The 13,720-nt window shown below is 44.3% G+C and overlaps 1 protein-coding gene across 4 annotated transcripts in view; it reads right to left on the bottom strand.

Annotated features, from left to right (window-relative positions):
- Positions 1-13,257, bottom strand: part of st3gal4.L (ST3 beta-galactoside alpha-2,3-sialyltransferase 4 L homeolog) — a 97,088-nt gene extending 83,831 nt beyond the window's left edge. The window contains exon 1 of one of the 4 annotated variants that reach the window (XM_041568568.1): positions 12,773-13,257. The gene's annotated coding sequence lies outside the window, so the exon portion shown is untranslated. The remainder of the gene's footprint in view (positions 1-12,772) is intronic. The other 3 variants (XM_018224618.2, XM_041568569.1, XM_018224620.2) reach the window with 3 other exon arrangements.
- Between the last annotated feature and the right edge of the window lie 463 nt (positions 13,258-13,720).

Genomic DNA, 13,720 nt, shown 5'->3' with positions numbered 1-13,720 from the left:
TTGGATCTAACTGTCAATTACTTTCTGACATCCAACTGCTGCATGAAGACAGAATGAAGAGAAACAGTTGCTGAGACGAACAGTGAATATAAATTTGATTATTTCAGAAACAATGCAGAATATTTAATTGATTGTATATATATAAAGTTTCCTATTTCATTATGATGACGCTTATATTAAATTTTCAATTTTTTTTCAATAGTTCCCCTTGAAGATAGTGCATTGTTTTAAATGTATTTGCCTAATATAATAAATGTACTTCTTCTTACCCTTTAAAATGTATTTAAAAGTGAAGGCATATTTTCAGCATTTCAGTTATTATTTGACTCATTTGTTGTGTTCACACTCTATGTTGACTCATTTTTACACAGTCGTTAGTCTATATTCTTTTTTTATTTCATTTCATTTTTTGTTGGGTGGGAGGGTGATGTAACAGCGGATGTTCTAGATAAACCACTGGTTCCTGTAATCTTACTAGGGCACTGCATTTCTAAAAAAAAAACAAAAAAAGACTAAAAATACTCTAGAAACATTAAAAGAAACAAAAACGGGTTATTTTCTTGACCAGAAAACCAGTAGGCGATTTCCAAGACATAGGGGAAGTTACCCCTATAAATCCCTACAGTAGCATACTATGAAACAACCAAGGTTAGAAGAATTTTACTGACATTTAGGAAACTGTAGGGAATACCAGGTTAGGGTTTTATTAAATCTGCGTTTTAGTTTATGATGGGGCTGCAGCAAAGGATGACTGAAGCAGTTTATCTTGAGTCTTTTTGTATATATTGTACAGTTACACCAACTTCTGTATTCACAAACTTTGTACATGATAATGGATCCCATACCTGTAAAGCATTGTTATACAGGGAGCATCTGTCCTAGGAGATCTTCTCCTGCATGTCAGAGACTCACTGCTCCACTGCTTCATATGATATTGGACTTTTTTTTTTTTGCTCAAGAAGGTTTTTATTGAAGCGCAAGTAAACAGATACAAGACACGGGTAAACATTCCATATTCTTACATTCATAGACACAGGTTATCATGTCAGTTGAATTACAACAGGGATAGAAATACGATATACAAGAAATAAGCTATACACTAGGTAGTAGCTCCCTCCTGCGCCCTGAGCCAGGAGCCCCACACAACTTCATGTTGAAGGAGGTTGCCATTTTTTTTACATATAATGTGTTCTGTATTATGTAGATCTTGGACTGATTTATACCATTGCTCAAATGTCGGAGGGTCAGAGCTTTTCCAATGACAAGTAATACCTTTTCTGGCTAGGAATAAGACTCTTTGTAGGTATAGCTGCTTATCAGAAGGGATATCATGGGTAGACATTATCCCTAGAAGGCACACCTTGGGATCTTTGGGTACGGGGAGACCTATCTGTTGGGACAGAGTGTCCAATATTGTGGACCAGTAGTGTACAGGTGGGTACAGTCCCACATCGTATGCAAGAAAGTGCCTTGGTGTAGGTTGCAACGGTTGCAAAGAGGGGATATGGTCAGATTAATTATATGCAATCTAGTTTTGGTATAGTACGCCCTATGCAATATGTAGAGTTGTATTAACCTGTACTTGTAGTTGAGGGAGACCAGTGAGGGTACCTTTAGGGCCTGGGTCCATTGGGCGTCAGTGAGATAAACTAGGTCATGGTCCCATTTTTCCTGTGCTTTGATCATATAATGTTCTGCCCTATGCTTTTGCGTAACCTTGTATAGTTTAGACACCAGCCCTTTGTGGGTTGTAGCCTCAATAGCTTTTGCCAGCGGGGAACAGTCAACTTGGATAGGTTCGGTTTTGTTATGCGTGGTCAGTGCTGAACAAATGGCACTGTATGCCAGCCACTGTGAATTAGGAAGGTGGTGTTCGGCTTTCAAAGTCCTAAAAGGGACTGGGCTGCCCTCAACCCATATCTTGCCTATAGCAGTCAGATTCCCAGTTGCCCACACCTTGTGGAGCTCAACCTGACGCAATCGTTGGAAAAGTTGAATTGTTCGTAATTGGGGTGTGGGGATGCATGGAACAGAATTCAATCTGCCGATGCGCTATGGACCAGACTTTCCTTTGCAGTTTGAGTAAGGGATGCATTTGTGAGTGCCCCCTTGGGGAGCCACTGGCTAGTAAGCCCTGGAATGGCGTCACGTATTGTGGGGTAACAGCGGACCATAGACGCAGGAGGCTCTCATCTGCTGTATGGGGTAGCAATTGCCTGCAGTGGGCTAACTGGGCTGAGATATAATACTGGAACATGTCTGGAAGTGCTATTCCTCCTGCCTGTTGTGGGAGTCTTAAGATTTCAAAGGAGAGTCCGTTCCCCCATATAAAGTTTCTAAGAGTATTATTGAGAGCTGTAAAGAATTTTTTGTCAATCCAGATCGGGGAATGCCAGAGGGGATACTGAATTTTTGGGGTGACTAGCATTTTGATCAATTGTATGCGGCCCATTGGGCCTAGTGGGAGCTTGGCCCATAGGTCAGTCTTATTTTTAGCCCAGGCGAGCATAGGTTCCACATTGTGTAAGTAATAGTGTTCCACCGGAAGGGCAACCTGTATCCCTAAGTAGGTAAACTTTTTCACCAACTGCAAAGGGCAGTGTGCGAGGTTTTCAGAGTCTGTCAGCGGGTCTAATAGGAACAGCACCGATTTTGTGGGGCTAACACACAGCCCTGAGAGGGCACCAAAATGAGCTATAAGATTGGTCAAGGTAGTAAGTGAGGAGCCCCTGTCCCCCAGGTATATCAGTGTATCATCTGCGTAAAGCTGGATTTTTTCCATCTTATGTCCTACGCTAAGGCCAACTATATCCGGGTGAATTCTCACAGCCTGGGCGAATGGCTCAATTGCCAGGGCAAACAGCAGGGGGGACAGGGGGCATCCCTGACGAGTACCACGCCCCAGGTTGAAGGGGGCCGAGGAGCTTGCATTTACCCTAAGAAAAGCATTAGGTTGAGCATACAATAATTTAACATACATAGTAAACAGTGTTCCAAAGCCCATTGTGGACATCACCTCCCAGAGGTATGACCATTCCACAGTATCGAAGGCCTTGGCGATATCCAGTGCAGCCACTGCCCTCGTATTACTGTTAGGATGGGACAGGGATAGATTAAGGTACAGTCTCCTGAGGTTAATAGCCGTTGTCTTACCCGGTATAAACCCTGTTTGGTCACACCCCACCAGACTGGTTATTACCTTAGCTAGGCGATTCGCCAGGACCTTCGCCAGTATTTTTACGTCTGCCGTCAGGAGAGAAATTGGGCGGTACGACTCACATTTCTGAAGGTCTTTACCGGGTTTGCCTATCAGTACAATTGCCGCCTCATACATAGAGGGGGGTAACTTGCCCTGGGCCAGTGCTTCCGAGTAAACTCTCTGGAGGATAGGAGCCAGGGTTTTAACATGCCTCTTATAGAGCTCCACAGGCAGGCCATGGGCACCTGCCGCCTTACCCTGAGGGAATGAATCTATGGCACTAGTGATCTCATCCGAAGTGATTTCCATGTCTAGGTACCTGCTATGCTCCCCATCCATTTTTGGGCAGGCCTAGTCGGTTAAGGAATTGTTGGATACCATCCTGGGTAGCTGCCAGTTTGGAGGAGTATAGTTCCCTATAAAAGGATACAAGTATGTTTTCTATTTCTAGTGGATCAGTTTTGAGCTGCCCAGTCATGTCTTGAAGGGCTGTTATAGGGTCAGGGCCCCCCTGGTGTTTGGCCATGTATGCAAGCATTTTACCAGCTTTCTCGCCGTGCTCAAAGACGTTAATCTTTGAGAAGAGATGTTTACGGTGTGCCCTTTCCCACATGTGTTGTGCATATTGCTCCTGTAATTGTTTTAGGGCCTGTAGGTTAGAATCCGACGGATTTTGGCTTGCCTCCCAATCCGCCCCAGCCACTTTAGCTTCAAGCACTGCTGTGGCAGCCCTGGATCTTTGCTTGTGGCAGACGATCTGAGCATTAAGGACCCCTCTAAGATATGCCTTGAGTGCTTCCCAGAGTGTAAGTGTGTCAGTAGAGCCAAGGTTGGCTTCTAAGAAGGTATTGATTGCATCGTCCAGGTCCTGCTGATTGTTAAGAATACTAAACCAAATCGGATTGAAGGACCATCTCGCCCGGGCTGGGGGCTGGGATAGATTGAATGGGGTGAGCAGGGGGGCGTGATCCGATATGCCCCGGGGTAAATACCTAGATGTTTCTGCTCTAGTAGCAAATGCCGCTGTAGTGAACAGCATATCTAGCCTAGATAGTACACTGTGGGATGTGGAATAGCACGAATATTGGAGAACATTTGGATGTTGACACCTCCACAGGTCCAAGAGACCTAGCTCCTGCATAAGAAGCTTTAAGTTGGAGTTCACCTCCAGACTTTGGGAACCCGCTCGCCTCACTCTGTCTATTTTGGGATTCATGACCGTGTTGAAATCTCCTGCACATATAGGGATGGCCCGGGGGAAGTCTACTTGGTACTTGGCCCACTCTTTGATACAGGTGTCTGCATACGGGGGTGGGATGTAGAAGTTTGCCAGTGATAACTCAGTTTGGCCCACCATGCAATGTAGGAACAGGTATCGGCCTTTTACATCTGAACGCAAATGAAGCATTTTAAAGGGGACTTGTTTGTGGACTAGTATAGAAACCCCCGATGAGTAATTAGAATAGGTGGAGTGGTACGCCCATCCCACCCACGGACGGCGGAGCGCCAACGTTTTACTCCCAGTTAGGTGGGTTTCCTGTAGCAGGGCAATATGGGCGCTGTTCTGCTTCAAGAAGTCTAACACTAGTTTCCTTTTTATGGGGTTATTCATACCCCTGACAATCCAAGAGAGTATGTTAACTGCCATGGAGTCGTGTGAGCTTAACTATCACCCCGGGATGCCTCAGGCCCCTAAACCCCGACTTGGTTATGCCTACTCGCGGCATATCAGTGTAATCCTGTCTTGAGCATGTGACATTTACAACATTTATAACACAACATTTGTGAATTCCCCAACAACCCCTTCCCTCCCTTTCCACCATTAAACGCAGGCAGAACTTGTATCCCATACAAAAACCAAGAGTTTCTAAATGCGTTGTTTGAACAACGCTGGGGGGGTGTAAGGCCTACTTAGGCCCAAAAGAGCCGAGAGGTGGGTGCTAAAACTCAGGTCGCTTCCTCTCCTCCCTCCCGGGGCTAGTGGTAGCGCCATGATGAGGAGCTGTACCCCTGAGTCTACAGAGAGTAATGTCTTATGGAACCCCCTGCAAAATAGAAAAAAGGCCATATACAACCTGCCCATGGTGACGAGTTGAGTCCTGTGTCCATAGTCCAGCGTACTCGGGCGGTACTGGAGCGGTGTTATGGAGGGGGCCTAGATGGTTGGGGAGAAGCCGGGACCATATTCGTAGCAGGGGGCCAGAAACGGGATATGAAGGGTCCAGGTGGGATGGCAAAAAAGGAAAGCCGACAGGATAGTGGGGCAAAGAAAAATAAAAAAAGGTAAAAAGGCCAAAAAAAGTGAAGAACGAGGCGCCGAACCGGCGGTGCTGTGAAGTCGTCACGATGCCCGTCAGTGAGGATCCCTCAGCCGTGGGTCGTCTCAGGGCTTGGCGTTGCGGGAGTCAAGCCAGTCGTTCAGATCCTTGGGTGAGATAAAGAAGTGGTTGGAGCCTTCAGCTGTGACACGGAGCCTCGCCGGATACATCATGGCGTACTGCAGGTTCTCTGCTCTCAGCCTCCGCTTGGCATCCTGGAATTTGGCCCTCAACTTCTGGACCTCCGATGAGAAATCTGCATAGATAGAGATCCTGGAGTCCTGGTAGTGTAGAGCGTTCTTTTCCCGAGCCAGCCTTAAGATGGTGTCTCTGTCCATGGCATTAAGCAGGCGTGCCAGGAGGGGCCTCGGGGGAGCCCCAGGCTGGGGGGGCCTTGTGGGGACCCTATGCGCTCGCTCCACCGCAAAGGTCGCCGACAGTTTATTTCGATCAAATGTAGTTACCAGCCAGTTGGTCACGAACTCCTCTGAGGAATTACCCTCCGCCCTTTCTGGAAACCCAACCATCCTTATGTTGTTTCTGCGAAGGCGGTTTTCCAGGTCATCTGTCTTTTGTATGCAGGTAGCCATTTCTTATTCAGGTTCTGCAGGGCCTGGGGAAGCGGAGCACACGTGTCTTCAAGATTGCTGATCCTTTGTTCTGCCACGGTCGTCCGCTCGCGCAGCTTTTGGAGGTCCTGCCTGATAATGGATAGATCGAGCCTAATCTCATCTGTTTTTGTGTTGATTAATGCAGTGCAGGCCTCCTTCGTGCTCTTGATCTCCGTTATAATATCAAAGAGGGTCGGCTGTTGCACTTGCTCTTGGTCCAGCTCGTCGTCCTCGTGGTTAGAGGTTCCGACGCCATCTTGGTTTGCTTTACCATCCCGAGCATATTTTTCCAGGCGAGTTGCAGCCTCAGAGGCGCGCTTCTGGGCCCGGTTCTGACCCATGAGTAGTCTCTGCGGTAAGGGCTCGCAGTTGGGGTACTGGTGGTCCGTGTTTGCGGGTTTGTGTCAGGGGATTTGCAGGGTTATTGCGCCCCGGGTACGGAGCTGAGCCGATACACGTCCTCTCACATGCAGCAGTTGGCCACGCCCCCGATATTGGACTTTAGGTAACAATTTCATTTCAATGGAGCAGGTACATACTGTTGTGGGCAGGCCTGGATTTGTGGAAAGGCCAGTGCTAGGATTTTAAAAACAGCATGCTGCCTAGCCGCATTGCAATGGGTTCGGAAGCACTGGGGACATGCAGGAGATTTGCTAGCTCTTTAAATTTCCTGCGTGTTAATCCCCATGCTCTGAACATGATGAGATAAGGTTTGCTCATACATGCACATGCATATGAAGGGGGAGGAGGGAAGGGGGGCAGTGGGGTGACAAGTGGTCCTGGCCATAGGGGCACCCTATGTATAAATTCGGCCCTGGTTATGGGTGCAGATCCCTGACAGCGAAAGATAGACCTGTTATTGCTGGTGACCTGGTAAGATGGGCTTAAATCAGGAAGACTCCTGACATACAGTATATGGGGGAATTGATGTTTAAGACATAAGATTATTAGACTTTTTTTTTTCAGTTGTAAAAATCCAAGTTTATCTGTCTCCCAAATGCCAAAAACACACAGTCTAACTGGCAAATTGTTGGGTGTATGTGTATGGTAAGGACCTTAAGCTGGCCATAGATGTAAAGATTTTTTAAAAGATTGGATCGTCATCGTAAGACCACGATTATCTCGAAACAATCGTATGATCGTATGAATTGTCCATCAACTAAAAAGACCATTTCAGGCGATATTGCTAGGAAAACAAAGGGTAGCTGCCTGCTTCTACCTGCAAACAAAGATAGATTGCACTGAGACCGATAAAGATTTTTTAACCTGGCTGATCAATTTTCTGACAGTTGTCTGCCGAAAAATTGTAAGATGTACGATCGTTCGAATCCCACTAACCGCACGATAATTTCAAAGGATTGGTCGGACCGCAAAAACGGTCGTTCAGGAAGAGAAATCTTTGCGTCTATGTGGACCTTTAGACTGCAAGCTCTGGTAGGGCAGTGACTAATGGAAATAATGATTAACTTCTGTAAAGCACTGTGTAACATGACGGTGCTTTATAAAATACAGGATAACAATATTATTGAGGTTAAAAATTCCACTTGTTTTGGTGCCCATTTTAAAAATTATGGGCAAGTCTGGGCCTTAAACTATCCAGAGATTACAGTGGATGGGAACAATTAAACTGCATTTGACATCAGAAATGGAATTGTTGCTGCCTTGTTTTAACAAAATAAATACAATGATAACTAGAGTTTTGCAGATATTACTTTACCCCTTTGAAACACTCCCAGTAAACTGACATAGGAAATGGCAGTTATTCTGTCAGGAATCAACCACATTATATTATCAGACCACCTGCCCAGATGTAAAGCCACAATCACAGGAGAGCACAGGAAGGGGCTGGCTTCCCAAGTTACCACAGTTATTAACTGTCCTTAAAGGAACAGTAACACCAAAAACTGAAATTGCTTCAAAGTAATTAAAATGCAATGTAGTGTTGCCTGTACTGGTAAAACTAGCATGTTACATAGCAGATAACAGGTACAACACTACTGAATTAAACACAGCGTATCTATTATCTGATATGTAACCTGTGCCTATTCTCATTTTTTTACAGCTTGAATGGCTGCCACCGTGGATACACAGCAGCTTATTTATAGTATTCTTTCTGGAGCAAACATGCAGTTTTTCCCAGTACATGCTAACAGTACAATATATGTTAATTACTTTAAAATGCTTTAATTTGTAAGTGTTCCTGTTCCTTTAAAAGGCCTCCCCACCTAACTGATTTTAACATGATGAAATAAGGTGTAAGAAGTGCATAATGGAAAGTGAAAGTAAGCTTAAATCTATTTGCAGCTGAAATCTCTTCTTGTTTTGTGTTGGAACAGACCGAAACATCAACCGATTTTTAATATGTAATACAATAAGGAGCAGATTCATCAAGGGTCGAATTTCAAATCCATGGGAGTTTTTTTAAAACTACCATAAAATCTAATTTTCAAAACTTGGGTGTATAGGATCGACCCAAAAACTCAATTTGACTTTTTTCTCCAAAAAAAACCTCAAATGTCAGGAAGGCTGCAAACAACTCCAAATTGGTCTTCCGTTGACTAAAACAGCAATTCGGCAGGTTTTAGATAGATAGATAGATAGATAGATAGATAGATAGATAGATAGATAGATAGATAGATAGATAGATAGATAGATAGATTTATAGTCTGTGTGTTGATCATTCTGTGCTTTATAAATGAGAATAATCATGTCATATAGCATTTAAAGAACATATAGATATAGGCAGGCACATAAAGAAATAGGATGCAAGTTTGTGGTTGCTTTCACTTGCATGTGAGTCATGAATGGAAAAAATGACAGACTAAGCGGAACAGTAAAATGCTGCCATTTTGGGACTCTAGTCCCTAAAACTCAGCTGCTGCAGTTCCCTGTGAGAATATAAATGAACAGACACTGCCGGTTTATGCAAATATCAGCAGTAGAAATGCAGTAGGTTTCCCTCTTTGCAAGAAGATGATATAAAACTGCTATCATGCTGCCACTGCCAACCCACCACTATGTGAAAGCATCACTATCTCAAACTTCAAGTATAATTTTTAAAATAATGTAAAGGAAGGGACATATTATTTTACATATTTGCAAGTGGAAATAAAATAAAACAAACAAAAAGGTAAAGGTACTACTTTTAGAACAATGGTAAGGGGAAGTGGTTAAAAATGGGCAGTGCCAAGCCTGAACCGGATAGCTGTTTAAAAACCAACATCTGGTTGCTATGGGTTACTATATGTGGTCAAATGTAAGACTTTTAGTTTACATTACCCAATTTATGTTTTGTTCACCGTGTAAGTCTGAAATAGTAGAAGGTAACATTTCTAGATTAAGTACAAACCAGTGTGCCAGTGTTGTTCAATTACATTGTTAGTACATTTGTAACACCGGTTCCAGCCCTAGTTGGTGGTTTACCCAGGCCCAGATTTGTGGAGAGGCCACCAAGGCCTGGGCCTAGGGTGGCAGGTTTTCAGGGAGCGGCATGCTGCCCAACCACACCCACATTGATTCAGAAATACTGGGGATGCGCAGGAGATACTATAGTTTTTTAAATTTCCTGTGAGCCAATCCCCATTGCTCCGGTCAGTATGATGAAAATTTAAGCAAATAAAAGGGAGACGGGGAAGACAAACGACAGCGGGCCTAGGGGCGCCCACTATGTAAATCCGGCCCTGGGTTTACCAGCTAGGCCGGTGAATTACCGACTGGGTAGCAACTGTAATTGCAATCAGATAACAGCAAACCATTCGGATACCAGAGCAATAAGGCAGGCCAGATTTGTGGCACGCCGGTAGCCTACAGGAGGCTGTGTTTGTTTGTACCTGTGGTTTTATGCAACTGAAGCTTGCTTTTTAAGTCTGGAGTTCAAAAATAAGCACCTGCTTTGAGGCCACTGGCAGCAAAATCCACTCTGCTGGTAAGCATCATGCAACTTGCAAGCTTCTGGTTGGGGATCACTGATTTATAACATAACCGGTATTGTTACTTAATTCAGTTTTAGACAAGCCCCTATTTCTGATTTTCTCAGATTCACTTTCATCTGGTATGTTGCCAATGGATTGGAGAAAAACTGATGTTATTCCAATATTTAAAAAGGGATTACGGTCTCAGCCTGGCAATTATAGGCCAGTAAACTTGACATCTGTGGTGGGCGAATTATTTGAAGGCTTGTTAAAGGATCACATTCAAAATTTTGTTCTAGTGAATGGCATTATGAGCAGCAATCAGCATGGCTTTATGAAGGATAGTTCATGTCAGACAAATATGATTGCTTTTTATGATGAGGTAAGTAAGATTCTGGACAGTGGGGGGGGCAGCAGTGATCTATTTGGATTTTGCCAAAGCGTTTGATACTGTGCCCCATAAACGACTGCTTTCTAAACTAAGGTCTGTTGGGCTTAATGAAGTCGTTTGCACATGGATAGGAAACTGGCTACAGGATCGGGTACAGATGGTGGTTGTTAATGGTACATTCTCTACTTTGAATAAGGTTCTTAGTGGGGTCCCCCAGGGCTCGGTATTAGGTCCAATTTTATTTAACGTGTTAATTTATGACTTAGGGGAGGGTGTTGTAAGTAATGTATCAGTGTTTGCAGATGACACAAAACTATCCAGCCCAATTAATTCCATCCAGGATGTGGAATCCTTGCAACACGATCTTGACAACCTGGCAATCTGGGCAGCTAAGTGGCAAATGACATTCAATGTTGATAAATGTAAAGTCATGCACCTGGGATGTAAAAATATCCAAGCCACTTATACCCTTAATGGGACTGTACTAGGCAAATCCATTATGGAAAAGGACCTTTGAGTCCTTGTTGATGATAAACTTGGCTGTAGCAAGCAATGTCAGTCGGCAGCATGAAGGGCAAATAAGGTCTTGAGCTGTATTAAAAGGGGCATAGAGTCACGGGAGGAGGGGGTCATTCTTGCACTGTATAGAGCACTTGTAAGGCCCCATCTAGAATATGCCGCTCAGTTTTGGTCTCCATCACTCAAACAGGAGAGGGTACAGAGAAGGGCAACTAAGCTGGTAAAAGGTATGGAAAATCTTAGCTATGAGGTAAGACTGGCCAAATTGGGGATGTTCATGCTGGAGAAGAGGTGCTTAAGGGGTGATATGATAACTATGTATAAATATATAAGGGGATCGTATAATAATCTCTCTAATGCTTTATTTACCAGTAGGTCTTTCCAGCTGACACAAGGTCACCCATTCCGATTAGAAGAAAAGAGGTTCCGCCTAAATATTCTGAAGGGTTTTTTTTACAGTAAGTTACCATGTTAATATCAGGGGTTTAGTTGTAAACTGAGGCTCTGCTTTATGTGAACTTATTAGTTCAGGATATAACATCACACAAAAAAAACTAGAGTTACAGGAAACTGTGTGAGGTAGGGGGAAGTGTTACGTGTTGAAAGTTAATTTTGTCTATGAAGTTGCACAGTTCATGATTAGAAGAACTGGTAAGGTATCTTATTAGAACAATTAAACTATTAGGCCAATGTGAGTAAAGCAGGACCCACTGATTCCAGTTCCTCCTATATGTGCTCACTGACAAAAACTGGAATGGCTATGATTATAATAAACACAAACTTTAGCATTGCTGTGCCATTTTCCGCTCTGTGCCGCTATCAGGACTATCCCATGCCTGGCAGTTCATACACGTAAGATGTGAGGAATGCATTTCTCTTGTGCTGTGTGTATTTATACACAAAAGCCATAAATACCTTGTAAATTATATCCTTATAAACAGTGAGTTCTGATGTCATCTGTTATAAACGGTGAGTTCTGATGTCATTTCTGTCACATGATTCACTGGAACGGTTGTATTATAATAAATAAAGTACCCCCAGTCGCAAAATAAAAAGGTTATTAGTAGTCACCTCCTAGTTCCATGACCGGTATAAAAACACTCGGCCTTCAGCCTGGTGTCATGAAACTCCTCGGTAACTTATTTCCTTATATTTTAAAGAGGAGGTACTTTGTTCACTATATATATGAACTGGAGAAATGTACCATCCTGCTTTTAGCCTTAATCAGAGTGTTTACTGATTCCCCAGTGTTTCACTCCTCTCTACAGGCCTGAGATGCTGAGTAACAAGCAGAGTAGGGGGATTTGTTCAGTGTGGCTGCTCCAGACCCCCCTCTTCCCCCACAACCCTGGCCTTCCCTCAGCCTTTGAAATGAACTCCGGGGCTGTAGCCATTCAGTAATATGCAGAGCAGAGGGGTTTTTACGGAACACCAGATTCCCCTCTTCCCACAACGCCCATCCTTCTGGCTTTAAAGTGCAACTCCAGTGTTCCTCTGCAGTCAGTCAGCCCCTTGCACTGGCGCTTTCCCCCAGCAAGCTGCACTGCATGATCAACAAACTGCATACACTGAAATCTCACTGACTGTGCATGCGTACAGATATGTACTCGGAAATAAGAAACAACCAGGGGAGGGGGTCCAAAACCAGATAACTCCTGTGAAATTCAAGGGAGTTGACAGGAATGCTGAACCAATTTGACCCCTTTGCACATCTCCAAGACAATGTGGGAGAAGGACGCGCTGGTGAGTGAAGAGCAGAGAGCAGCGCTACCTCATCATGTGAGCAATGCCTTACAGTACACAAACCAACCTGAAACACTCACCGAGCAGACAGCCTCTGGAGGATCCGTTATTCCGATTTGCAGAATCGCCTGGGCTCTATTGGCATTGTCAATCCATAACGGGGCCCAGTGGGTGGCCACTCATTTTACAGGGTCTGGCTCCAGAAAGCTTGTTTGGTAATTGAAAAGCAGAAGGGTGGAATGGAAATTTGACGTTGGAGGGGGAGCAAGAGGAGGGGACTGGGTGGGAAACAAAATTGTAATGAGATGGTGAGGGAGGAGAGAGATAAGCTGAAGTGGCACCGCGCTTGTGCACTGAGAGTGTGTGTGTACCAGGCACTGTGTGACATGTCTGAAGGCAGACTCACCCACTGGGAAACACAGAAGCCTTACTGGAGCTTCATAACAACCCCTCTGCTCTGCTTATTCATGAATGGCTACAGCCCCAGAGCTGATTTCAAAGACAGGGGGACAGGGTTGTGGGGGAAGAGAGAGTCTGAAGCAGCCGCACTGAACAAATCCCTCAGCCCTCAGACTGAGACACACAGCTTCCCCAGTACACACACAATTCCCTGTAATTGTTTTCTTTCTATCCTGGCCTGATAACTTCACTAAAAGCAGAGCCTCCATATATAGCTCAAACCCCTGGTGTTACCATGGTAACTGACTGCATTGTGGCTCAGATATCCTCACTCCCTGGATTGTGTAATTATGGTGACAGCACTGTGGCTATGGTTTGCCACTTGGCCGGTAAAAATTATGGTTGATACTAATGTTATTAATAGGGAAAAAAGATAAATACAGTATATATAGGAAGGCCAGTATTTTTTCCCAGAAAAGGTGGCAACCCGAACTGTGGCTTAGTGGTGGCACACATTGTGATTTGTTATTTTTGTTCAAACTACACAATATATTGTCTCTATTGAAACAGTAAGTGCTGTTAAATGAGCACTATGAGGTGTGCTCTTGTACCCTTAGTGCTCTTGCCAC

Source organism: Xenopus laevis, chromosome 7L (assembly GCF_017654675.1).
Source record: "Xenopus laevis strain J_2021 chromosome 7L, Xenopus_laevis_v10.1, whole genome shotgun sequence".
Taxonomy (NCBI): domain Eukaryota; kingdom Metazoa; phylum Chordata; class Amphibia; order Anura; family Pipidae; genus Xenopus; species Xenopus laevis.
Note: the sequence above shows the minus strand (reverse complement) of the source record. Positions and strands in the feature narration are given on the sequence as shown.